Below are 27726 nucleotides of genomic sequence, written 5' to 3'. Positions count from 1 at the left end.
TGGTAAGTATGTGGGCCATAGTAGTTCCCAGTGGCATCATCAGTAGTCAAGTCCATTGACAATCTCTTGTATTCAGGAGAACCCTTGAATCTTCTGTGATGTCACCATTGTTGCTTGACACCAACTGCCTGTGGTATATTCCTTCAGAGCCTATTGGGTTCACAAGCAGGCATGTTGTCCATGCTTCTCATGCTATTTCAGAGGGAAAATACAATACACACAGAGTCAAGACTTAGGCAGAAGGAGGCCAGCATTCTGTCATGTTTGGAAATGGAAAGAAAGAAATGTTCATGGATGAGTCACAATGAGTCCTGGGAAAAAGTTGGGAAGGTACATGGAGGACGTTGGCTTGAGCTGGTCCTTCCAGGAATAGGGCGTATGATTTGAGAAATCAATCCTTGCTTTGATGGGAGATTTTAATTTCATCCTGACTGGCAAATTATACCAGGAATCTCTGTGAGGATAACAAAGTGTTACTCTCAGGATAGAGTGTTGAAGCACTTCATCCTGTTAGAGTTTCCAATAGGTTACATGATGATGTGATGCCAAAAATAGTGTGGGATATTCCCCTGCTCTCATGACTCAAGGTCCCAGACACTTTGGAATTGAACACACAAGACGTGGACTGATTCACAATCTGGGTTGAGTATAGTCGTCTGTGAGCTCTCATCATGCCTTTTAAGAAGCATGGATAGGCTTATGGGAGATGTTAGGTGCTGGTGTTTATGGTCAATCTTTATTGTGCTAGGTAGTATGGACTATATTGTCCCTTAAGTGCTGTCAATGCCCTCCAATTATTCTTGCATGGGAGAGCTTATGCATTTCAGGTCTAGGGAAATTGCAAAAGAGAAGGGGGAGGAAAATGGTTAATGATGGTGGTTGGGAACAGGGATCTACCTGAGGAGCCCAGCTTGAAGATATCTTTCCTGCTCTTTCAGGGATTCTCTGTATCTCTACATTATCTAATTGCTCAGACTTCTGTGTGGGACTAAGCATGGGTTCATTTTTCCTGCACTATTATCTATACAAAATTTACTAGTGTTTATCAACCTACATGGTCTGTTGGAAAGACATCACCCCAACCCTCCACCACCAATAAGTAGGAGCAGAGAATGAAGAGGATGAAGAATCTCAAAAGGGATCTCAAGAAGATCAAAAATGAGAGAGATTAATTACAAGGAATCCCGGCAAATTACACTAACAACAGGTAGTCATTATGCTCAGTTCTTTGTTGACTATCTTGGGTCATCTCTGTTAAGCCCAGATTTCCTCATACCACAGGTGGCTCCGACTCCAGGTTGTCCGCATATCCAAACTTATTTTGCTGAATGGATTTTGGACACAGAACTTCAAGTTCTAATAGTAGTGATATGGGACTCAGGCACTTTTGATTCCTCCAAAAGTAAATCAGAGCCTGTAGTATTAATGACAGTCTGCAGATAAGGGTAATAGTGTGTGAGCCCTAATCCTGCACTGAAAGAATCCTCTACAGGTGTTGGTTTGTGGGAGATGCAAAGTATTCTTTTTTTTTTATGACCAATCATGTTTGCAATTGACCTGGAGGTAATTTGGGTCCAATTGGTTCTGTCAACAGCTGGAGGGACCTGGTTCTACATACTACCTCTCAGTATGACTGGATTGGCATCAGTTCATCAGTGCTTTTCTTAAATTGTATCCATTATACTCTCAAATAATTCCATGACAGTGTGTTTATTTGTCATTTTGATTATGTTTGGTTATATGGGTGGTGTGTGTGTGTGTGTGTGTGTGTGTGTGTGTGTGTGTGTGTGTGTTTGTGTGTGTGTATGTGTGTGTGTATGTTCTAGTTAAGATCTTGAGAATCTGTGTAGTATCATGGGGCTGAGATTTTCCATGACACAATTTCCAGGCAAAAGACTGATGAATCCATGGAACCTCACTTTGAGTAGCTCAGGTTATGACCTCTGTGCTCACCTTAGGTGCACACTAGAAACTCCGGGGCTATGTAATAAAGGCTTTTCCCTGTAGATACTGATTATGTCCTTTATGTCAGGTCATCTCCCTGCCTTTACTTCACTGGCTCTACTGACCCTATGAGAATAGTAGTAATTTTAATAAGCTCCAAGTGGAACCAGTAACAAGGAGATAGTCATGGCATATATGGGTTGTGATAGTCCACAATTCATCTTGAATTGACATGATCTTTGTATCCTTACTTCATGGGATTATTTGCTCCTTGGACCATTTGCTCCCACAGGATCAACTTTGAGACTTTCATAATCAAGATATAACATGATCAGGTGATGATTGACCTGAATAGAGTGCCCCAGGACATTAGTCAGGCCTTGTACAAGTACAAGGAGCTGACTAAAGAAAATCAATTATACTGGTGAGTGACTAACAGGGTCATGACCCAAGCTGTAGGCACAGAATGTGACTGCCTGTCCTTGTTTTTGAACCAATGTGAGAGCTCAGGTTATATCCTGTATGCCTTGAAATAGGAAGACTGCCTCCTAAAAGCAAAGCTCTAGGATTTTTACCTCTTAAAGTCATTTAGACCAAGTGTGAAGAGTCTGTGAGCCCTTCCAGTCATTTTCTTTTCCAACAGAGTATCTTTGAGACAGAAAAGATTAACATCATGATGGAAATATCAACCAACCTTGAGCCAGTTGAGCTCTGAAAGTAGATACATTGAAGAGGTTTTCATGAGACACATAGAAAGACTCTCTGTTGGTTGGGTCTCTTCTCTCCTATAGAAGGTTTCCCCTCTACCTACAGGTGATATTTAAATACCAGGGACATACAAGCACACATTGGCCCCAGGTCCAGTTCTGAGAGATATGTAAGTTCCTATTACTGTCAGGGTTTTCAGAAGTGCCTTCCCTTCTGAAATATGGCTGTCCTCTGGATTTGACCTCCCTCTATGTGATGCTCCATGGCCAATCTGGACAGTTGTCTGGGGCTGTCCTGGGACCATGGCCCATTGGGAGGTGGATGGTCCTTGGAGGAGTGGAAGGAAGATGGATGTTGACTTGATTGATTATAATTTGTTTGTGAATCAGCATCAGGCACAGCTACCTCCTGAGTGAATCTAACCATCTCCATCACAAAGTCAGGATGTTGTGGAAGGAGAACAGACAGCTGCCAGGGAACCAGATGGATTGGAAGAATGCTCCAAAAAAACAAAGAGGCTGTGTAAAGAAGGCAGCCTGAAGATCAATGACCTATGTTCCAAGCAGCAGCAGGTAGGATGCTTGAAGCATCAGGGTCAGGTTGCAGTAATGCCTAACCTTAAACACAGTCAAGCCTCCACAACAATCCGGCAACTTATCCAGGCTCTCTCCTATGTCCATCCAGTTCTTCACTTCTGTGATCATTTCCAAGACTTTCTGTGGAGTTATCCTCTTTCATAAAAGTACATGTTTGGGATGTAAGCCATTCTACTCAACTAAAAGCTGCATTTCCTTATGATAGATAGGTTGAACACACATTACACAAGTACATTCCACTATGCTAAATGTGTTCTATGTGGTTGCCTCCATTGTAGTAGTACAGAATATTGATTAATGAATTCAGAGCTTTTTTAACTCATTTGCTTCTTAGGGATCATGTGAGATCACCGGCAGGACAAAATCTGCAAGTGTTAGATCCCAGTGGAATTGCCAAATTAGTGGTTTTCATTGACTTTGGGGGGGGGGGCGGGGTGGTTGTATGCTTTCTTTCCTCTTTCCCTGTATTGAAAGATGGACTCTTCACCCTGCCAGATTTGGATCACACTGAAAGAACCTGAGTAATGACTTATCAGTCCTGTTTTCTGTCAGTGTTGATAGAGTTCTTTCCTAGAGCTTATATTTTGGAGCATATTGGATCAACAAGGACGTGAGACAGGCTTCTCTCTGGCTGAGTGTTGGTGTGAGAGATGTGAGGCTTCAAGGATGAAATTTAACTAACTCACCCTAGTCTAAGAAGAGTGCTCCCTAAGAATTTTTAGTGCCCAAGGGATGGATAGCAGAGCCCTGTGTCCCACATGATACATCAGCTTTTAATAGTCTCCATTCAACTGTTCTTCCACCATTGTTGTCTCCTCATAGTTTTCTGCTCACTTAAGATTTCGGGAGAGATCCGGGCACCTTCCCAGGCAGATGAGCGGTGTCTGCCCTGCCCAGGAGGGCTTTGCCAGAGCACCCGGTAGAGCCATCTTGGTTCCTGGATCCTGCTGAGACTCCTCTGTGCAGGTGAGAGTGTGGACTACAGAAGCTAACAACTTCTGGGACAGGCCCTGTTTCAGGCCTTCATCTTCGGCCAGGAGTCAGGTTCCAATGCCAAATATCTGTGGACCTTCCCGGCAAGAGGAGAGCTTGCCTGTAGACAGTGCTCTAATCACTGAAACTCAGGAGAGAGCTAGTCTCCCAGGTCTGCTGATAGAGGCTAACAGAATTATGAGAGGAACAAGCTCTAACCACAGACAATAATAACAACTAATTCCAGAGATTACCAGATGGCAAACGGCAAATATAACAATCTTACTAACAAAAACCAAGCCCACTCACCATCATCAGAACCCAGCACACCTACTTCAGCCAGTCCTGGGCACTCCAACACACCCGAAAAGAAAGACCCAGGTTTGAAAGCATATTTCATGATAATGGTAGAGGACATGAAGAAGGACTTTAATAACTCACTTAAAGAAATACAGGAGAACACTGCTAAAGAGGTACAAGTCCTTAAAGAAAAACAGGAAAACACATCCAAACAGGTGATGGAAATGAAAAAAACCATACTAGACCTAAAAAGGGAAGTAGACACAATAAAGAAAACCCAAAGTGAGACAATGGTGGAGATAGAAACCCTAGGAAAGGAATCTGAAACCATAGATGCGAGCATCAGCAACAGAATACAAGAGATGAAAGAGAGAATCTCAGGTGCAGAAGATTACATAGAGAACATCAGCAAAACAATCAAAGAAAATGCAAAATGCAAAAAGATCCTAACTCAAAACATCCAGGAAATCCAGGACACAATGAGATGACCAAACATACAGATAATAGGAGTAGATGAGAATGAAGATTTCAACTTAAAGGACCAGCAAATATATTCAACAAAACGATAGAAGAAAACTTGCCAAACCTAAAGAAAGAGAAGCCCATGAACATACAAGAAGCCTACAGAACTCCAAATAGATTACACCAGAAAAGAAAATCCTCCTGACACATAATAATCAGAACAAGAAATGCACTAAATAAAGATAGAATATTAAAAGAAGTAAGGGAAAAAGGTCAAGTAACATATAAAGGCAAGCCTATCAGAATTAGACTAGACTTTTCACCAGAGACTATGAAAGCCAGAAGAGCCTGGAAAGATGTTATACAGACATTAAGAGAACACAAATGCCAGCCCAGGCTACTCTACCCAGCCATACTTTCAATTACTGTAGATGGAGAAAGCAAAGAATTCCACGACCGAACTAATTTCACACAGTATCTTTCCACCAACCCAGCCCTTAAAAGGATAATAACAGAAAACAAAAAAACAAAAAACAGAACAATACAAGGACGGAAAGCATGTCCTAGAAAAAACAAGAAAGTAATGCTTCAACTAACCTAAAAGAAGACTGCCACAAGAAGAGAATGCCAACCTTAACAACAAAAATATTAGGAAGCAACAATTACTTTTCCTTAATATCTCTTAATACGAATGGACTCAACTCCCCAATAAAAAGACATAGACTAACAGACTGGCTACACAAACAGGACCCAACATTTTGCTGCTTACAGGAAACCCAACTCAGGTAAATGAGAGACACTACCTCAGAATGAAAGGCTGAAAAACAATTTTCCAAGCAAATGGTCTGAAGAAACAAGCTGGAGTAGCCATTCTAATATCTAATAAGATTGACTTCCAACCCAAAGTCATCAAAAAAGACAAGGAAGGGCACTTCATACTCATCAAAGGTAAAATCCTCCAAGAGGAACACTCAATTTTGACTATCTATGGTCCAAATACAAGGGCAGCCACATTCATTAAAGAAACTTTAGTAAAGCTCAAACCACACATTGCACCTCACACAATAATAGTGGGAGACTTCAACACACAACTTTCACCAATGGACAGATCATGGAAACAGAAACTAAACAGGGACACAGTGAAACTAACAGAAGTTATGAAACAAATGGGTCTAACAGATATCTACAGAACATTTTATCCTAAAACAAAAGGATATACCTTCTTCTCAGCACCTCATGGTACTTTTCAAAAATTGACCACATAATTGGTCACAAAACAAGCCTCAACATATACAAAAATATTGAAATTGTCTCATGCATCCTATCAGATCACCATGGACTAAAGCTGATCTTCAATAACAACATAAATAATAGAAAGCCAATATTCACATGGAAACTGAACAACACTCCTCTCAATGATACCTTGGTCAAGGATGGAATAAAGAAAGAAATTAAGAAATTTTTAGAGTTTAATGAAAATGAAGCCACAACATGCCCAAACTTATGGGACACAATGAAAGCATTTCTAAGAGGAAAACTCATAGCTCTGAGTGCCTCTAAAAAGAAACTAGAGAGAGCAGACACTAGCAGCTTGACAACACACCTTAAAGCTCTAGAACAAAAGGAAGCAAATTCACTCAAGAGGAGTAAAAGGCAGGAAATAATCAAACTCGTGGCAAAATCAACCAAGAGGAAACAAAAAGAACTATTCAAAGAATCAACCAAATGAGGAGCTGGTTCTTTGAGAAAATCAACAAGATAGATAAACCCTTAGCCAGACTCACTAGAGGGCACAGGGAAAGCATCCTAATTAACAAAATCAGGAAGGAAAAGGGAGACATAACAACAGATCCTGAAGAAATCCAAAACACCATCAGATCCTTCTACAAAAGGCTATACTCAACAAAACTGGAGAACCTGGATGAAATGGACAAGTTTCTAGACAGATACCAGGTACCAAAGTTAAATCAAGATCAAGTTAATTATCTAAACAGTCCTATATCCCCTAAAGAAATAGAAGCATTCATTAATATTCTCCCAACCAAAAATCCCAGGACCTGATGGGTTTAGTCCAGAATTCTATCAGACCTTCAAAGAAGATCTAATCCCAGTTCTTCACAAACTATTCCAGAAAATAGAAGCAGAAGGTACTCTACCCAACTCATTCTATGAAGCCACAGTTACTCTGATACCTAAGCCAGAAAAATACCCAACAAAGATAGAGAACTTCAACCAATTTCCCTTATGAATTTCTATGCAAAAATACTCAATAAAGTTCTCGCTAACTGAATCCAAGAACACATCAAAACAATCATCCATCCTGACCAAGAAGGTTTCATCCCAGGGATGCAGGGATGGTTCAATATATGGAAATCCATCAACATAATCCAGTATATAAACAAACTCAAAGACAAAACCACATGATCATCTTGTTAGATGGGGAGAAAACATTTGACAAAATCCAACATCCATTCGTGATAAAAGTCTTGGAAAGATCAGGAATTCAAGGCCCATACCTAAACATGATAAAAAGCAATCTACAGCAAACCAGTAGCCAACATCAAAGTAAATGGTGAGAAGCTGGAAGCAATCCCACTAAAATCAGGGACTAGACAAGGCTGCCCACTTTCTCCCTACCTATTCAACATTATACTTGAAGTCATAGCCAGAGAAATTCGACAACAAAAGGAGATCAAGGGGATACAAATTGGAAAGGAGGAAGTCAAAATATCACTTTTTGCAGATGATATGATAGTATATATAAATGACCCTAAAAATTCCACCAGAGAACTCCTAAGCCTGATAAACAGCTTCAATGAAGTAGCTGGATATAAAATTAACTCAAACAAGTCAATGGCCTTTCTGTACACAAAGCTTAAACAGGCTGAGAAAGAAATTAGGGAAATAACACCCTTCTCAATAGTCACAAATAATATAAAATACCTTGGTGTGACTCTAACTAAGGAAGTGAAAGATCTGTATGATAAGAACATCAAGTCTCTGAAGAAAGAAATTAAAGAAGATCTCAGAAGATGGTCTTCCATGCTCATGGATTGGCAGGATCAACATTGTAAAAATGGCTATCTTGACAAAAGCAATCTACATATTCAATGCAATCCCCATCAAAATCCCAACTCTATTCTTCAATGAATTAGAAAGGGCAATCTGCAAATTCATCTGGAATAACAAAAAACCTAGAATAGCAAAAACTCTTCTCAAAGATAAAAGAACCTCTGGTGGAATCACCTTGCCTAACCTAAACCTGTACTACAGAGCAATTGTGATAAAAACTGCATGGTACTGGTATAACGACAGACAAGTAGAACAATGGAACAGAATTGAAGACCCAGAGATGAACCCACACACCTATGGTCACTTGATTTTCGACAAGGGAGCTAAAACCATCCAGTGTAAAAAAGACATCATTTTCAACAAATGGTCCTGGAACAACTGGCGGTTACCATGTAGAAGAATGCCAATTGATCCATTCCTATCTCCTTGTACTAAGGTCAAATCTAAGTGGATTAAGGAACTCCACATAAACCCAGAAACACTGAAACTTATACAGGAGAAAGTAGGGAAAATCCTCAAAGACATGGGTAGAGCGGAAAATTCCTGAATAGAACAGCAATGGCTTGTGGTGTAAGATCTAGAATCAACAAATGGGATCTCATAAAATTGCAAAGCTTCTGCAAGGCAAAAGACACAGTCAATAAGACAAAAAGGCCACCAACAGATTGAGAAAGGATCTTTACCTATCCTAAATCAGATAGGGGACTAATATCCAATATATATAAAGAACTCAAGAAGGCGGACTCCAGAAAATCAAATAACCCCATTAAAAATGGGGCTCAGAACTACACAAAGAATTCTCACCTGAGGAATACAGAATGGCTGAGAAGCACCTGAAAGAAATGTTCAGCATCCTTAATCATCCAGGAAATGCAAATTAAAACAACCCTGAGATTCCACCTCACACCAGTCAGAATGGCTAAGATCAAAAATTCTTGTGACAGCAGATGCTGGCGAGGATGTGCAGAAAGAGGAACACTCCTGCATTGTTGGTGGGATTGCAAGCTGGTACAACCACTCTGGAAATCAGTCTGGCGGTTCCTCAGAAAATTGGACATCCCATAATAACCTTCCAAACACTGACATCATTGCATACACTAGCTGTCTCTTGTGAGACTATGCAGGGGCCTAGCAAACACAGAAGTGGAGGCTCACAGTCAGCTATTGGATGGATCACAGGGCCCCCAATGGAGAAGGTAGAGAAAGTACCCAAGGAACTAAAGGGATCTGCAACCATATAGGTGGAACAACAATATGAACTAACCAGTACCCCCCAGAGTTCGTGTCTCTAGCTGCATATGTATCAGAAGATGGCCTAGTCGGCCATCACTGGAGAGGCAGGCCCATTGGTCTTGCAAACTTTATATGCCTCAGTACAGGGGAATCCCAGGGCCAAGAATGGGAGTGGGGGGAAGGGAGAGTATGGGGGACTTTTGGAATAGCATTGGAAATATAAATGAAGAAAACACATAATAAAAATAATAATAATAATAAAGATTTCGATAGAGAGAGGGTGTGTGTTTGTGGTGTGTGTGTATGTGTGTGTGTGTGTGTGTGTCTCAGTGTGTCGGTGTGTGTATGTGAGATATGTATGTCTGTGACAAAGTGTACATTGCTGGCTATGTTGAAAGTCCAGTTATTTATGTCAGGTTCTGTTCAGTCTTTCTGTAACATATTCCCTTGTGCCCAGGTCTCTCACTGAACCTGAGACTTCATGTTTTGCTTAAGCTGTCTGACCAGCATCTTTGAATCTTCTTTCACCTCCCATGCAGAGATCCTTGTATGGTTTGGTCTAAATTAATTATTACAAGGTTCAATTGCTTATAGCAAGGAAGATCATGGTGGCATTTTCTACAATTTAGGGTTTTGGTTTTTTTGTCTGTTTTTGTAAGTGCCAATTCATTAACAAGGAGGAAGCAAATGCTGACTATTCCAGGTGTCAGACAAACAACTTGGCCCACTGTACCTTCTCAAGAGCTTTCGTCTCATCATGATAGAAACAGCAGGGAGAAGTAGGATGGTGGTGGTAGACCAGGGTGGGACTTACACAACAAATTTATGTTATCCACAGTTGAGTATTTCAACCCATTAATGCCTTACTAAACCAAGAGTAACCACGTTGCCAACACTTAAAAGTGAATAAAAACATCTTTACTACAGGCCATTCTTCCCACATCTTACCAAGTGAACTCAGATTTCCCTTCCCAGGCCTTCCCTCATTCATTACACCTTCCAGACCCTGGGAAGCACTCTACACAACTCTGAGTGGGAATCTATCCTAAAACAAAGTCATGCCCAAAATATAGTTAGCAAAACAATGTCAGTAGAGGGATGCACTGTAGGCATCTATGTATGCTCATGGTTAAGCCAATAAGACAAGCCAGAATCTCCCAGGGCAATAAACCTAAGCAGGAAAAATTAAGAAATCTAACACTTGTTTTCAAAATAATAGTATTGTTTCACAATTTGCTGATATAAATAAGAGACATATCTCCAAATGGTTGTAGATGGGAGATGAAAAGTCTACTGGACATTGAATGACAGGAAGTATCAGGTTTATTGAGAGACCTAGGCTCAAAGAACTAAGTTAGAGAATGACTAGACAAAATCAGATGTCGTTAACTGGCCTACAAACATACCCACTAAGGTACAGATTGGTACAATCATCCACAAACCCCCACAAACACACACACACACACCTACCTAAAATCATAAATGTGCAGGAATCTGTCATGCTAGAAGATGAAGATAATTTAGACTATGCAGAGCAGATGTTTCAACTGAGAAACACGACTCTGCTCTTCTTCCTAGAGAACTAGAAAGCTCTAGAGAACATTCTTCTTGGTCAGAATGAGGGGTATATTGGAGACATTTTTTTCACTAATCCTCAAAACTCTCACACTAAAACTGAGATTGTGAGAAGCCTTTCCTACAACCCTGCTCATCCAGCCAGCTCCAGACTACAAGGCCCAGGAAAGAGAACTCCAACAGCACTCAAAGAAAATAGGACTGACAAGCTGCTACTCAGGCTCACTCAGTGTGAATCAAGATCTACAGGGGAATGGGTTGGGGTGGGGGACAAAAACTTCCAAAAGGCAACAATGAAATACACTTATTTCTCAGTCCCACTAAGCTCTCATCCTTGCAAACTACTTCCTACCTGAAATCTCACATGATCCCCATAAAACTTTTGAAGGCCTTTACATCTTCCTTCAAAGCACTCTACTATTCTAAAGAAGGGCTCCAACACAGCACCCTTCAAACTCAATGTCATATAGAGTCGTGATGTGTAATCAACTTATCTCCCCTAGTGAACTGCAGATTCTAGCAGAACAGAAAAATTTCCTTGTCAAACATACAGTTTCTTGAAAAGGGCTACCTCCACAAAAGCCATGTAAATGATCCCATAAATAAACAGTTGGAGGAGACATAGGCAAGTGCCTGGTAAGTTGGTGGACTGTTACACTGGACTATGTTTATGGTGAGCCATGAGGGCAATCTGCCTCTGATACACATCACCCTACCTGCTGCTGCTTGGCTCTTGTTACAAAGATGTTCTTGCTGGCCTCATCACAGAACCTTTTTCTTCACCATAGGATGCTTCCTTTTCAGCCTGCCCCACCAGCAGCTTTCTGTTCTCATTCAGCAACATCCTTACTTTTTCCTTCAATTAATTGCAGTCATTCAGGAGGTAACAGTGCCTGAAGCTGATCCACAAACAAAGAAACAAAAAATGGTCATTTCCAGCAAGCTTACATTTCTCTGCCACTCTTTTAAGAACTAGGATCCCAACAAGAGTCCTGATCCCTGGACAGACTAGAGTCCACACTATACCCACCAGGACTAAAAATAGGCAAGTCAAATCCAGAGATCAGCCACATGTCACAAGACTCAAAGACCATAACACCAATATGAAAACCAACATTTCAGAAAACCATAACACCAATAGTGTCCCATGTACATCACTGAAGAGGAAATGTTCCTCATATTTGCTTATATGTCTGGGTACCAGAGAACAATCAGCAGGGAAAGGGCAAAAACACGCTGAGGGAGGAGAGAAGACCCAACAGGTATAAACTCTTTCCATTTTTGTCATGGATCCCAGAATTTTGAATCTGCTGTCAGAACCCTAAAGTTTCAGGGTTGCTTGATATTCCCAGCATGGTGGAAATGGTTCCTATGCAGAGGATCCTGAATTTGGAAGAATAAAGTTTGGAATGTCTTGGACACTCTTCAAACTTAAGAAAACTGAGTGCAAAAGGTACAAATCCAGGATCCTTGCCTCAAGGGAGGGCTCCTATTAAGAAACAGGTAGTGGGGCTGGAGAGATGGCTCAGAGGTTAAGAGCATGACTGTGTCCCGGAGGTCCTGAGTTCAATTCCCAGCAAGCACATGGTGGCTCAAAACCATCCATAATGTGATCTGACCTCCTCTTCTGGAGTGTCTGAAGACAGCTACAGTGTACTTACATGTATAATAAATAATTTTTCTAAAAAAGAAACAGGAGAATTAGAGCCCTTATTTTTGTTCAAAGTCCTAGAAGGCCACAAGCATTCCCTGCCTAGTGCTGCTCCTTACTTGTGTCAGGGACTCACCTGTAGGAATAGTTATCTTCTATGAGTTCCTTGTACTTCTCTATCATATCACTTATTGACTGGGTCATTTTTTCCATATCCATCATTGTCTTCTCATGTTGTGATTTAATGATGGTGAATTCAATGTTCATCCTGTGGTAGAGCATGGCCCAAAGAGCAAATATCCTCTGAACTAAGCAATCAAGTATCATGTGAAAAAATGGTGTATCTGGACTACCCAAGCCAATTGTATGCCACATCCTTGTTCCTTCAAAGAAGGTCCTATTAGTACTGAGTAAACTTATTATCTTGCCCAGAGGACAGCAGAGCCTGGGAACCAAATGAGGAGAGATAACCCTCAGGAGCTCCTTGGGTGAGCCTGAAGTAATATACTAGTTCTGTGAGAAGTTTCTAATAGACCTGTCAAGATATTGAATCCTTTATCCTCAGGCTGGTCCTCTTGTCTTAGAGCTTGGTGGCTCCCACTATCTAGTGAAAGAAGCAGAGAAGTTCTATCTGGATCAGCATCTTATATTTACATCACCCCATGCAGTTGAGGTTCTTCTCAAAGCAACACCAAAATTCTGGCTGTTCAAAGCAAGGGTCAAAGTCCTACTCTTTGACTATCCTGGGGTCTACTTTGAAAAACCCAGTGTTATCACTTCTCCTAACATCTTGACAGATGAAGACCCACAGAAGCTCATCAATAATTGTATGAGGAAACAAACATGAAGAACCAGATCACTCTAGACATATTGGACACCCCCACATCCCAGGAAAGAGTCTGAGGGAATGTTCTACATGGATGGGAATACCTCAATTAAACATGGAACCAGGTACACAGGGGCTTCGGGAGATATTGCAGCTGAAATTATTTGGCCCAAAGATATATAGACTAAGTCTATGGTGAAAGAAAATACCTGTCATCACTTACCAGGAATTTCCCTATGCTTTACTTAATAAATATGTGGATATTATAATATATGGAGAAGGAGGGCTCATCACTGCTGGCAGAAAGAACATTAAAAACAAAGAGGAATTCTTGGCTCTCCTGGAAACTCTTTGAATTCCTCCATGATACACTTGGTTTCAAGGCAAAGCACATCAACTTAATGACCCCCTTGAGGTCACAAGTAATGAGGTCACTGAGTTGGCATGCGAAAAATTGTTTGAAGATCAGTGTAAGCTGGGCATGGTGGCACATGCCTTTAATCCCAGCAATTGGGAGGCAGAAGCAGGCAGATTTCTAATTTCGAGGCCAGACTGGTCTACAGAGTGATTTCCAGGACAACCAGGCGATACAGAGAAATCTTGTCTTGAAACAAAGCAATCAAAAAGCAAACGAACAAAAAACAGTGGAATCTACTGACATTCAGGTGACATACTGTGACCCACTGCTGCCTGAGAATCCATAGTATAAACAAGGGGAAATAAGGGATGTAAAAATATCTAAAGCATAGCTGAAACCAAAGTTTGGTGGTGGACACCAGAGGGAAGGAACACTAATACTGACAAGTTTCTGAAAACAAACATTCACCAGACTACCTGACTGGCATACACACTACTTTCTAAGTTGCTCATAACAAGGTATGGTATAACTGGACTTAACAGCATGGCTCAATTCCTCCAAGCAATATGTCAGCTTAATAGTAAAATACATGTAAAGACAGATACTTCTGCCAGAAGTGGGAACGTATGAGGGGCCAAACAATGGTCAATTGTGGGACACTGACTTCACTGATGTGTGTCCTGATGGGGGAGTAAGAGTCCGTGGGTTTTTTTTTTTTTTTTTTTTTTTTTTACTGAAACCTTCTACTTTTATCCACTACTCTGAAACTTCTAAAAGAGTAGCTGAAAAGCTCTTCAAGGTATCTGACCAACAATTATACCATGCCCTTTGAATTGTGTCAAACTATAGCAGAGCATTGATAGCCAAAAGCTGTCAATAAACAATGAATGATTTAGGAGAAAGTGGGGAAAAGCCTTGAAGATATGGGCACAGGGGAAAACTTCTTGAATAGAACAGCAATGGCTTGTGCTGTAAGATCGAGAATTGACAAGTGGGACCTCATGAAACTGCAAAGCTTCTGCAAGGCAAAAGACACCATCAATAAGACAAAAAGACCACCAACAGATTGGGAAAGGATCTTTACCTATCCTAAATAAGATAAGGGACTAATATCCAATATATATAAAGAACTCAAGAAGGTGGACTCCAGAAAATCAAATAACCCCATTAAAAAATGGGGCTCAGAACTGAACAAAGAATTCTCACCTGAGGAATACCGAATGGCAGAGAAGCACCTGAAAAAATGTTCAACATCCTTAATCATCAGGGAAATGCAAATCAAAACAACACTGAGATTCCACCAAACACCAGTCAGAATGGCTAAGATCAAAAATTCAGGTGACAGCAGATGCTGATTAGGATGTGGAGAAAGAGAAACACTCCTCCATTGTTGGTGGGATTGCAAGCTTGTACAACCACTCTGGAAATCAGTCTGGCGGTTCCTCAGAAAATTGGACATAGTACTACCGGAGGATCCAGCAATACCTCTCCTGGGCATATATCCAGAAGATGTCCGAACTGGTAGGAAGGACACATGCTCCACTATGTTCATAGCAACATTATTTATAATAGCCAGAAGCTAGAAAGAACCCAGATGCCCCTCAACAGAGGAATGGATACAGAAAATATGGTACATTTACACAATGGAGTACTACTCAGCTATTAAAAAGAATGAATTTATGAAATTCCTAGCCAAATGGATGGACCTGGAGGGCATCATCTTGAGTGAGGTAACACAATCACAAAGGAACTCACACAATATGTATTCACTGATAAGTGGATATTAGCCCAAAACTTAGGATACCCAAGATATAAGATACTATTTGCTAAACGCATGAAACTCAAGAAGAATGAAGACCAAAGTGTGGACACTGTGCCCCTTCTTAGAATTGGGAACAAATCACCCATGGAAGGAGTTACAGAGACAAAGTTTGGAGCTGTGATGAAAGGATGGACCATCTAGAGACTTCCATATCCAGTGATCCATCCCATAATCAGCTTCCAAACGCTGACACCATTGCATACACTAGCAAGATTTTGCTGAAAGGACACAGATATAGCTGTCTCTTGTGAGACTATGCCGGGGCCTAGCAAACACAGAAGTGGATGCTCACAGTCAGCTATTTGATGGATCACAGGGCTCCCAATGGAGAAGCTAGAGAAAGTACCCAAGGAGCTAAACAGATCTGCAACCCTATAGTTGGAACAACATGATGAACTAACCAGTACCCCGGTGCTCTTGTCTCTACCTGCATATGTATTGAAAGATGGCCTAGTCGGCCATCACTGGAAAGAGAGGCCCATTGGACTTGCAAACTTTATATGCCCCAATACAGGGGAATGCCAGGGCCAAAAGAATGGGAATGGGTGGGTAGGGAAGTGGGCGGGAGTATGGGGGACTTTTGGGATAGCATTGGAAATGTAATTGAGGAAAATGAGTAAAAAAAAAAGAAAAGTAAAACAAACTATATTAAAAAAAAAAGGAATAGATTGGAACTTTCATGTTACGTGCATACCTGAGAGTTCTGGTCTCATGAAAGTAAATAAGAGTTCCTTAACGGAAACACTACAAATCTCTCAGAAGAGTTCAGGGAAAAATGGCTGGGCCTCCTTCTTACTTTGTGCCTATTGTACCCAATACAGGGAGGAATTCATCCCAATACTATTTTATTGGAATGCCTGCCCCATAGCTTTCTAGGCTCAGATATCATCAGCTAGCTAAAATATAACTTTCTTTTTCATTAGCCATGTTCTCCAGTTCTCCATAAATGCACTTCATACGACTACCAGAGAGAGAGAGTACACATCTGACTACCCCACCATCTCCCCAGACACCTTTGGGCCTTCTTGTAGTGATATTCCATAACCAAAGATGGTAGCCAAAGACAACACAATCAATGTGGAAAGCCTTTGCATGATTGCTACACTCATACACCTGCGAGGTTAGGTGGCATTTTACCATGCACTCAGCACACCCAGGTCAAGAAGGAAGAAGGTACTGATGTCAATGCCAAAGAGAGCCCCTTCTGAAATTATGAATCCATTAAAATGGAGGTTTCACTGGACCCAAGTCCTTTCATCCTTTATCCATCCAATTGAGTCTTAGGTATCTCATGAATACAGAATCATATTCCAACCTCCAACAGACTCAGGCCTGGAACTGGGAACCTAAAAAGGTAGAAACTGGGGAAGTGAGAGCTAATGCGACCAGGAAGCAGCCATTCAATGTCCCTGTTGGCCTTTGTTCACAGATGCCTATTTTGTCTGGTTGGTTTGGAGATACAGAGAATGTAAGATTTTAGCTTTTGAAGAAGGGACATAAACTTTACAATTTGATGTTGCCCCTGTAGTGACTTCTTCTATTGCCAAGTACAAGGGAGTTTTCATTGCAAAGAAATGGGGTTGTAAATCAGAGATTTTGTGAAGTCACATGTTTCAATATATTGAAACAGTTTCTCCTCTCAAGCCAGTTGCACTCTAAAACATATAATCCAACTTTTGTAAGAGTAAAGGTGCAGGAGTAGGTTTTTGACCTCTGGGAAACAATGACACCTGGGATAATAGACTGTTTATTCCATGAATGGACCCCATAAGTAGACTTATATTGGAGAAGAATCTCCCTCATAAAAGGATCCTAACCAAGATGAGCGACCCATGCCATGGCACTAACAAACTCTCCCCATTCAAAGCACTGGACTTGTAGTGAAGCAGAGAGAAATCTCTAGCTTTGGAAGGAGATGTTGCCAAGAGGTATCCCCAGGGGCAAAAGAGAGACTCCAGGAAAGGGCACCTCAGAAACTGGTCAAGATGGGGCAAGCTGGTAAGCCGGTAGGCCATGGAAGTTCCAGATGACATCATCAGTACTCACTTCCCTGGACAATCTCTTGTATTCAAGAGAACCTTGGAATCTTCTGTGATGTCACCAGTGTTGTGGTAACCAGAGCGGCTTGTGGGGTATTCCTTCAGATCCTCATGGGTTCCCAAGGAGGCATGTTGTCCATGCTCCGCAGGGTATTTGGGAGAGAGAATAGAATACACACCGACACCAGACCAAGTCAGAAAGAGTCTGGCCGCCCGTCATGGTGGGAAAGGGCAAGAAACAACTGGTCATGGAGATGGCACAGTGAGTCCTGGGCAAGGTTTGGGGAGCTGCCGAGAGGATGTGGGCTTCAGCTGGTCCTTCCAGGAATAGGGATTATGATCTAGATCCTTCAGATTCCTCAATGGTAGAACCAGAGTCAAGAATATCTGATGATTAGTTTTACAGACAGCCTGATATTCAAAAGCCTGCAGTTGCTTTGCTGAGAGATCTTAATTTCCCCCTGAATGGAAAATTATGCAGAGCAAGCTCTGTGAGAATAGAAAAGTGTTGTTCTCAGGATAGAGTGTTCATGCACTTCATCTTAATATAGTTTCCTCTAGGATACATGAGCTTGTGATGCCAAGAACAGAGAGGGCTATTCCCCTGCCTATGAATCAAGGTCTTAGACACTTTGGTATTGAACATACATGATGTGGACTGATTCACAGTCTGGGGTTCCTGTAGTAGTGTACGAGCTCTCATCATGCATTTGAAGAAGACTAGAAAAGTGTTGGCTAGTATGCTAAGAGGTACAGACTTTGTTTTCAGCTGACAATGCCCTCCATTTATTCGTGCCTGGTGCAGCTTATGCATTTCAGGGCTAGGGTGATTACAATAGGAAGTCAGGCATATGTTTAGTGATGGTGGTTGTGAACAGGGACCTAGCTGAGGAGCCCAGCTTGAAGAAACCTATGATGCACTATCAGGGATTCACAGTGTCTCTAGATTTTCCTCTTCCTCAGGCTTCTGTGTGGGACAAAGCATGGTTTCCCTTTCCATGCCCTATCATCTCTATAAGGTTACTACTGTTTTTCTACCTACAGGCTCTGTTGGGGAGCCATCACCCCAAACCCCCACCATCAATGAGCAGGAGAAGAGATGCGAGAGTTTGGAGAAGCTCAAAAGAGAGCTCCAGAACATAAAAAATGCCAGAGATGAACTTCAGGGAATCCTGGCCAATTACACTAACAAGGATTTAAACGACAGGTAGTCTTTATGCCCAGTTCTCTGATGACTATCTTGGGCCATCCCTGTTAAGCCCAGATTCCGTCATACTACAGTGGGCTACAAATCCAGGCTGTCTGCATATCCAAATCAATTTTGCTGATTGGATTGTCGACACAGAACTTCAAGTTCAGATAGGAGTGAGATGGGGTCACAGGCACTTTTGATACCTCCAAAAGTAATTCAGAGGCTGTGGCATGAATCACAACCTGGGTATGAAGGTAGTAATGTGTGAGCTCTCATCCTGGCATTTAAGAAGCTTACACAGGTGTTGGTTTGTGGGAGTTGCTAGGTAATGTTTGTTTATAGCCAATGCTTTCCATAACTGACCAGGCTATAATTTGGATCCAATTGGTCCTGTCAACACCTGGAGTGGCCTTTCCCACATACTGCCTCTCAGTATGACTGGATTGGCTGCAGTTCATCACAGCTTTTCTCAAATTTTATTCATTATACTCTCAGATAAAGGCAAATAATTTTATTTATTTGGCATTCTGATCGAGTGTAAGTGTGTGTGTGTGTGTGTCTCTCTGTCTGTCTGTCTGTCTGTCTGTCTGTCTGTCTGTGTGTGTGTGTGTCTATGTGTCTTGTGTCTCTCTGTGTGTGTGTGTGTGTGTGTGTGTGTGTGTGTAAAAGAGACAGAGACAGAGACTGACAGAGAGACAGAGCCTGAGAGAGATACTGGGTGCATGTGACCTTGTGTGTGCATTTGTGGATGTGTGTGTTCCTGGGTGTGTGTGTTCCTGTGTGTGCAGCTTAGGATCTAGAAAGTCTGTGTCATGTGATATATCCTTAGGTTTTGCCTGACTCCATTTCCAGGCAATAACAGTGAGGAAGCCAGGGATGTTCATTATGAGTAGCAGAGGACTTGACCTCTGTGCTCACCTCACCGTGGATGCACATTGGAATCTCCTGGTGTGTTATATATGATTATGTCCTTTGGGAATTTTTGTAGCAATAGAACCAAGGATTGGCAATTCCTTGTCAAAAATCAGGAGGAGAATCATACAGATTTAATGTGGACCCAGGCCTGTGACACAGATTCCTGGAAAGTTCTGGGAGAGTCAGTCTATTCTTTCAAACCCCTTCAGGGAGCTGAAGCAGATCAGCACCCTGCCTTTTCTTCCCTGGGCTTACTGGCCCAAGCTGAAGAGCAATAATTTTAATAAGCACCAAGTGGAACCAGTAACAAGGAGCTAAGTCAAGTGGCATGTATGGGGTGGGATAGAGCATGATTCAGCTTGAATTGAAATGATCCTTGTATCCTTAGTTCACGGGACAATTTGTTGCTTGGGCCATGCCCTCCCACAGGATCAACTTTGAGACATATATGCTTGAGATGCAACATGACCAGGTGATGACTGACCTGAAGAGAATGCCCCAGGACATCAGTGAGGCCTTGTCCAAGTGCAAGCACTTGACTAAAGAAAATCAGTTCTACTGGTGAGTGACTAACAGGGTCATGACCCAAGAACTAGGCCCAGGGTATGTCTGCCAATCCTTGTCTTTGAACTAACGTGGGGGCTCAGGTTCTATACTCTTAGTCTCTAAACAGCAAGCCTGCCTCCTTCAAACAAGGCACTAAGATTTTGACATCTTAGACTCATTTTGACCAAGTGTGAAGAGACTGGTAGCCCCTCAAATCACTGTTCTTTCCAACTAAGTATTCTCAAGATCGAAACGTTTCCACCATGATGGAGATATCAATCAATCTTGGGCCTCTTGAGCTCTGAAAGTAGATTCATAGATGGGGTTTCCAGGAGAAACATAGAAAGATAGTGTGATGCTTGGGTATCTTCACTCCTAGAGAATTTTGCCTTATATCTACAGGTGGTTTTTTAATACCACAGACTTACAAGCACATATAGACACCATGTTCTTTTCTGAGAGATACATGAGTCCCTGTTGGTTGTCAGGGTTTTCAAAAGTACCTTGGGTCTTCTGGAAAGTGGCAGTCCTCTGGATTTGATCTCCCTCTATGGCCAATCTGGGTACTTGTCTGGGGCTGTCTGGGGATCAGGGCCCATGATGAGGGAATGGTGCTTGGAGGAATGGGAGGAAGATGGATGGATGCTGCCTGTAATCACCATGTTTTGTTTGTGGCTCAGCTTCAGGAACTGCCACCTCCTGATTGAATCTAAGCTCATCCAGCACAAAGTCAGGATGTTGAGGAGTGAGAACAGACAGCTGCTAAGTGATCAGACTGCATTGGAAGAATGCAACATAGCAACAAAAATACGATGTAAAGAAGGCAGCCAGAAGATCAAAGACCACTATACTAAGCAGCAGCAGGTAGGATGAATGAAACATCATGGGCAGAATGCCCTAATGTGTAATCATAAAGACAGTCAAGCCTATGTAACCATCCTGCACCTTATCCAGGCTCTCTCCTATGTCTCATCCAGTTTTACACTTCTGTGATCATTTCCAAGACTTTCTGTGGAGTTACCCTCTTTTGAAGAAATTGGATTTCTGCCATGCCCTCTCCTCCCCATCCCAGTCAGCCACCTCTAGCTTACCACTCTAGTCAGAGGAGATCCTGGACCCCTGAAAGCAACCCCTTGAGGCTCTATGGTATGGAGAGGTGCTTCAGGATGCCACCTCCTGAATTATCTAGGAACCAGGTCCTATGTTCTGTTCTATGGCAACTCACCCAGAGGGGCTTGGGCCAGTCCTCTCCTAGGACAGAAGGGCAGGCTCCAATTGTATTGCTTTATAATTAAAGTCTTTAGTAAGAAACAGAAAGTTATACAAAATATGTATTTTAAACATAGCAATTAGAGATCTTTTCCTATCTTGAATTAAATTAGCCCCCTAGAAATGCATGGTGTGTCTTACTATCTTCACCAAGAGGATTCAGGGAACCCTACACTGCATCCCTCACCTGACATTGTTTTGCTTAGTATATCAAGGGCATGGCTTTGCTTCAATACAGATTACCCCACATATTTTTTCAGAGTGTTGCATTTCAGAACATCCTTGCATGTCAATTCACTAGCCTCTTTTTGACTGATATTAGAGATGGTTTTTATGTCACATGAACTGCAATGTTATGAAAACATCCTGGATAATAACTGCGGCTAACTTTTTATTGATGCTACCAGGGTCTTCTGAGAAGTAGCCAATGTAGGTTTAGAGAGCAGAATATATTTCAACTTCGAGCTTGCTGTAAGATGTTCTTGGAGCTCTCTAATTTAGGACCTTGAATCTTGTGTGCACCAGCTTGTATGTGCAGAACTTATACCATACTTGTAGGATCGGCCAGTATCTGAATGGAAAAAGTTCCTGAAGAAGAAATAAATACAGGCCAGGGCACACTGGCTGGGTTAATCTAAGAACCTTTAACACATCTGAGGTATCACTAATTCCTCAAGTAACAGGAAATGTGCTGTAATATAGCAGTGTTTTCATTGGGGTGAGTGTGTGTGTGTATGTTTGTGTGTGTGTATGTGTCTGTGCTTTTGCCCAGGGGTGTTTGACCATGTGTGTTTTGAATTTGTGTAATGTTAGGTGCTTGTAAGTTCTTTTTTATACAAGTGTGTATTCATGTATTCCTTTTCTATGTGTGTGTGCATGTGTGTGTGTATGTGTAGGGATGCACTTGTGTGTCTCTGTACATATATGTATTTAATTGTATCTATATATATTAATATATTCACTTGTTCAGAAAACATCTTAATTGTTAATAGACAAAATCTTTAATGAGAAAAAATACTCAGTCATTTCATATTGCCTTGGAAAAACATCAAATATAGCAGCCCATCATCATGACTGTCCACCTAGCTCACTATAATTAAAGAAGACAAAAAATTGTATAAAGTCAGATTTTCAAGAGAATTCTGAGGGAAAAGAATTTAACTGTACTAAAATCATTTGTAGAAATAAGGAGGAGGCTGCTGAGTCAAATCAATGTGCCTGAGAGTCAAAAAGGCTGGCTAAGACTTTGTGTTTCTTGAGTTTCATGTGTTTTGCAAATTGTATCTTATATCTTGAGTATTCTAAATACCTGAGCTAATACCCACTTATCAGTGAATACATATCATGTGAGTTCTTTTGTGTTTGGGTTTCTTCACTCAGGATGATGCCCTCCAGGTCCATCCATTTGCCTAGGAATTTCATAAATTCATTCTTTTTAAAAGCTGAGTGGTACTCCATTGTGTAAAAGCACCACATTTTTTTGTATCCATTCCTCTGTCGAGGGGCATCTGGGTTCTTTCCAGCTTCTGGCTATTATAAATAAGGCTGCTATGAACATAGTGGAGCATGTGTACTTCTTACTGGTTGGAACATCTTCTGGATATATGCCTAGGAGAGGTATTGCGGAATCCTCCAGTAGTACTATGTCCAATTTTCTGAGGAACTGACAGGCTGCTTTCCAGAGTGTTTGTACAAGCTTGCAATCCCACCAACAATGGAGGAGTGTTCCTCTATGAGATACAATTTGCAAAACACTTGAAACTCAAGAACGAAGACCAAATAGTGGACACTTTGATCCTTCTTAGAATTGGGGACAAACACCCATGGAAGGAGTTACAGAGACAAAGTTTGGAACTGAGATGAACTTACAGATGTCGGGTGTGAGATCAGGCCACCAAGTCCAAGGGGGGTGCACTGCAGTGGCTGCCCACACAATGTTTCCCTCTTCATTAAGCACTTCCCAAGACTGCTGAATTGGAGTGTGAGGGTTAAAGTCTGGTGGGGCCGCCCCTGCGCAGCAGGCGTAGCTTAAGAGGATTAGCAGTTCTTTCCAAAGTCCACTCATCTGGGTCCATTTCTGGGGGAGCCTTCTTGACATGGGACGCATGAACCCAGGCAGGGATCCCTTCTACTTTGACTGCAATGGGTGTTGTCAGCAGCACCAGGTAGGGTCCTTTCCACCGTGGCTCAAGGTTCCCCGCTCGATGTCTCCTCACCAGGACAGCGTCTCCCACTTCGAACTGGTGCGGTACCTGAATATCACCGGCAACATAGGTTTCTTTTAATTGTTCCCAGACTTCTTTCCTCACCGTTTCAAGAGCCTTGAGACGGGCTAAAAGGCGAGTAGAAGGAACAAAGGAAATGTCTGGGCAAGTTTTACTTTCTACCGTCATATAAATAGGCGGGGGCGCCCCATATAATAATTCAAAAGGTGTTAGACCTAGGGCTCCCGGAGTATTTCGAGCCCGGAATAGAGCACAAGGGAGGAGGGCTGTCCAATCATTCTCGCCGGACTCTAACGCTAATTTGGTTAAGGTCTCCTTGAGAGTTCTATTCATTCTCTCTACCTGCCCTGAACTTTGGGGTCTGTAGGCACAATGTAATTTCCAATTTGTCCCCAACTGGCTTACCTGAGAGACGAAAGCAGGCCCATTGTCTGACCCGATTACCTTGGGTACTCCGAAGCGAGGAAGAATTTCTTCAAGTATCTTCTTGGCTACTATAGCAGCTGTTTCTTTCTTAGTGGGGAACGCTTCAACCCACCCTGAAAAGGTATCTATAAAGACTAACAGATACTTATTTCTATATCGGGCTGGCTTTACCTCTGTAAAGTCGACTTCCCAGTAGGTCCCCGGTCTATCTCCCCTTAGACGTTTTCCACCATAGAGCTTACTGGATCCGGCATTGGTGAGTGCACAGGCTCGACAGTTTCTCACTAAACCCTCTGCAGCCTGTTGTAGTCCAGGGATGCGATAAGGGGACCTACTGACCAGCCTTATCATCTTTTTAACTCCTAAGTGAGTCAGGCGATGAATGTCAGCTAAATATTTTAGCCCCTCTTCTCCTGTGAGAACTCTTTTCTCAGTTTTCCCTCCAACCGTCTGGGGCGCGGTTTTGATTACCAAAGTCATTGGCCCCTGGGCCGCCTCCTTAGCCACTTGGTCTGCCATCTGGTTTCCTCTCTCTATTTGTCCAGTTCCTTTTTGATGTCCTGGGCAGTGGATGATCGCCACCTTGAGAGGCAGGTGGACAGCCTCTAGCAGGCTAAGAATCTTTTCTCTGTTTTTGATGTCTCTCCCCGCAGAAGTTAACAGGCCACGCTGTCTATAGATTGCCCCATGGACATGAGCCGTAGCAAAAGCATATCGGCTATCCGTGTAGATGTTGATAACCTTGCCCTCGGCCAGCCTCAAAGCTTGTGTCAAAGCAATAAGCTCAGCTTTTTGGGCTGATGTTCCTTCAGGCAAACTGCTGGACCATATAACAGATTTTCCATCTACTACTGCTGCCCCTGCTTTGCGCTTACCTTCTACCATGAAGCTACTCCCATCAGTGTACCAATTCGCTGCTCCCGGCCATGGCTGATCTGTGAGGTCTGGTCGAGTTCCAGTTTCTTCTGCCAATATTTCTTCACAGTTGTGCACTGGAGTCTCGTCAATTTCGGGTAACAAGGTGGCAGGGTTGAGAGAGGTAGGAGCTGCGAAAGTCACTCGTTCAGTGAGGAGCAGGCTCTGATAGTGGGTCATTCGCGTGTTGGTCATCCATCGGTCTGGCGGCTGCCTGATAATACTCTCAAGGGAGTGTGGAGCCACCACAGTGACATTTTGGCCCATGGTTAGTTTATCAGCATCCTTTACCATCACTGCCGTAGCCGCTACTGCACGCAGGCAAGAAGGCCATCCGCTAGCCACAGGGTCCAGCTTCTTTGATAGATAAGCCACGGGACGTTTCCAGGGCCCCAGAGTCTGAGTTAGGACCCCTCGTGCTATACCGTTCCTTTCATCGATGTATAGGGTAAACGGCTTATTTAAGTTTGGCAGTGCTAGGGCTGGAGCCTGAAGCAAAGCCTTTTTCAGAGTCTCAAAAGCCGACTGATGGTCTTGGGTCCAGGTAAATTCCCCTTTTTCTTTCGTCAGGGGGTATAAAGGGGCTGCTAGGGTGGCAAATCCCGGTACCCACAGTCTGCAGAATCCTGCTGTTCCCAGGAACTCTCTTACCTGATGGGGAGTGGTGGGAGTTGGAATCCGCATCACTGTTTGTTTTCTGGCATCAGTCAGCCATCGTTGTCCATCTTTCAGGATGTATCCTAGATAGGTCACCTGGGTCCTGCATAGCTGCGCCTTCTTAGCTGAGGCTCGATACCCCAACTCACCTAACTCGACCAGGAGATTCCGAGTTCCCAGTTCGCACTCCTCTCGTGTCCCTGCAGCTAGCAAAATGTCATCTGCATACTGCACCAGGGTCACTTGTGGATTATTGACTCGGAAAGAGGCCAAGTCCCGGTGTAAGGCTTCATCAAACAGAGTGGGCGAATTTTTGAACCCTTGGGGCAGCCTCGTCCAGGTGAGCTGTCCCGCCCGTCCACTCTCCGGATCTCGCCACTCAAAGGCGAACACTGGTTGGCTATTGGGATGCAATCTCAGACAGAAAAAAGCATCTTTAAGATCTAAAACAGTGTACCAAGTTCGTTCAGGTGGCAAGGTGCTAAGTAGGTTATAAGGGTTGGACACTGTAGGGTGAATGTCTTGCACTCTTTTGTTTACCTCTCTAAGATCTTGGACTGGGCGGTAGTCGTTTGTTCCTGGCTTCTTTACTGGGAGCAGCGGAGTATTCCAAGAGGATTTGCAGGGAACTAGGATCCCCTGCTGAAGTAATCTGGTGATATGAGGACGTATACCTTCCCGTGCCTCTTTGCTCATAGGGTACTGTCGAACATCAATTGGAGTGGCCCCCGACTTGAGCTCGATCACTACCGGGGGAACTCGCCTTGCCAATCCCATTCCTCCTGTCTCGGCCCATGCCTGGGGAAATTGATCAAGCCAGTCCTGTAGCCCCTCAGGGGGCTTTGACTCGCTTTGATAAATCTGGTATTCTTCTCCCAGTTGCAGAGATAGTGCTAAAGTCTGAGGCTGTTCTATTCCCCATGATACTATCGGCCCAGGAGGGGAAAAGGTTATTTGTGCCTTCAATTTAGTCAATAAGTCTCTTCCTAGAAGGGGCATAGGACATTCTGGAATGACCAGGAACGAGTGAGTCACCTGATTCCGTCCTAGGTCTACTGTCCTGGTCGTAGTCCATGGGTATGACTTTTGTCCTGTGGCTCCAATTACTAAGGTTTTCTCATTCTCTCTTAATTTTCCTAGCGGGGTTTTAAGCACTGAAAATTCTGCGCCCGTATCGACCAGGAAATGTATAGGTGTCCCCTCCACTTCTAGGGTTACCCTAGGCTCGGGGAGGGAGACCGAGCCCCGTCTTCCCTAGTTTTCACCTTTTCCAAGAGACAATACAGGTGTCCCTTGCTTCTTTTTAGGACACTCGCTGGCCCAGTGGCCTTTCTCCTTGCAGTATGCACACTGGTCTTTTTCTAGGCGTGGTCGGTCTCTTCTGGGTCTCTTTGGCCCCTGCCTTTTTTCATCTCTCAGGTCCCCTGTCTGTCTAGTCCTATTCCTTTCTCTATCTACCACTGTGGCCAGAATTCAAGTCAGAGCTTTCTCCTGTCTCCTGTCTCTCTTATCTTCATCTTCTCTTCTCTCTTTCTTTTCTCTCTCTAATTTTTCCTCTTCTGTTTCTCTCTTGTGATACACTTTCTCAGCCTCTCTAACCACATCCCTTATAGTATAATCTTGCAATCCTTCAATCCGCTGCAGCTTCCTTCTAATATCAGGAGCTGACTGCCCTATGTAGGCCATAATCACTGAAGCCCGCTGTCCCTCTGACGTAGGGTCAAACGGGGTATACCTCCTATAAGCCTCCATGAGTCTCTCTAAAAAGACTGAGGGAGGCTCAGCTGGCCCCTGCATAACTTCTCTTACCTTAGCCAAATTTGTGGGCTTACGAGCAGCCCCTCTGAGACCCGCGACTAGTGCCCGTCGGTAATTGGACAGCCGTTCCCTACCTTGTGCTGTGTTATAATCCCACTGGGGGCGAGTTAAGGGAAATCCTTCGTCTATCTCGACCGAGGTCTGGACCGGCCATCCGGCTCCATCTCGGACGTTCTTCCGTGCCTCGAGGAGGATTCTCTCTCTT

General features: G+C 42.9%; 1 pseudogene; it reads right to left on the bottom strand.

The window, feature by feature from the left end:
• Positions 1-3203: 3203 nt before the first annotated feature.
• LOC147001821 (disks large homolog 5-like) lies at positions 3204-12795 on the bottom strand (annotated as a pseudogene).
• Positions 12796-27726: the final 14931 nt, after the last annotated feature.

This window comes from Mus caroli, unplaced genomic scaffold (genome assembly GCF_978045245.1).
Source record: "Mus caroli unplaced genomic scaffold, Mus_caroli_1 scaffold_12, whole genome shotgun sequence".
Lineage (NCBI taxonomy): Eukaryota > Metazoa > Chordata > Mammalia > Rodentia > Muridae > Mus > Mus caroli.
The sequence above is the reverse complement of the archived record's forward strand: the minus strand, read 5'-3'. Positions and strand labels throughout refer to the sequence as shown.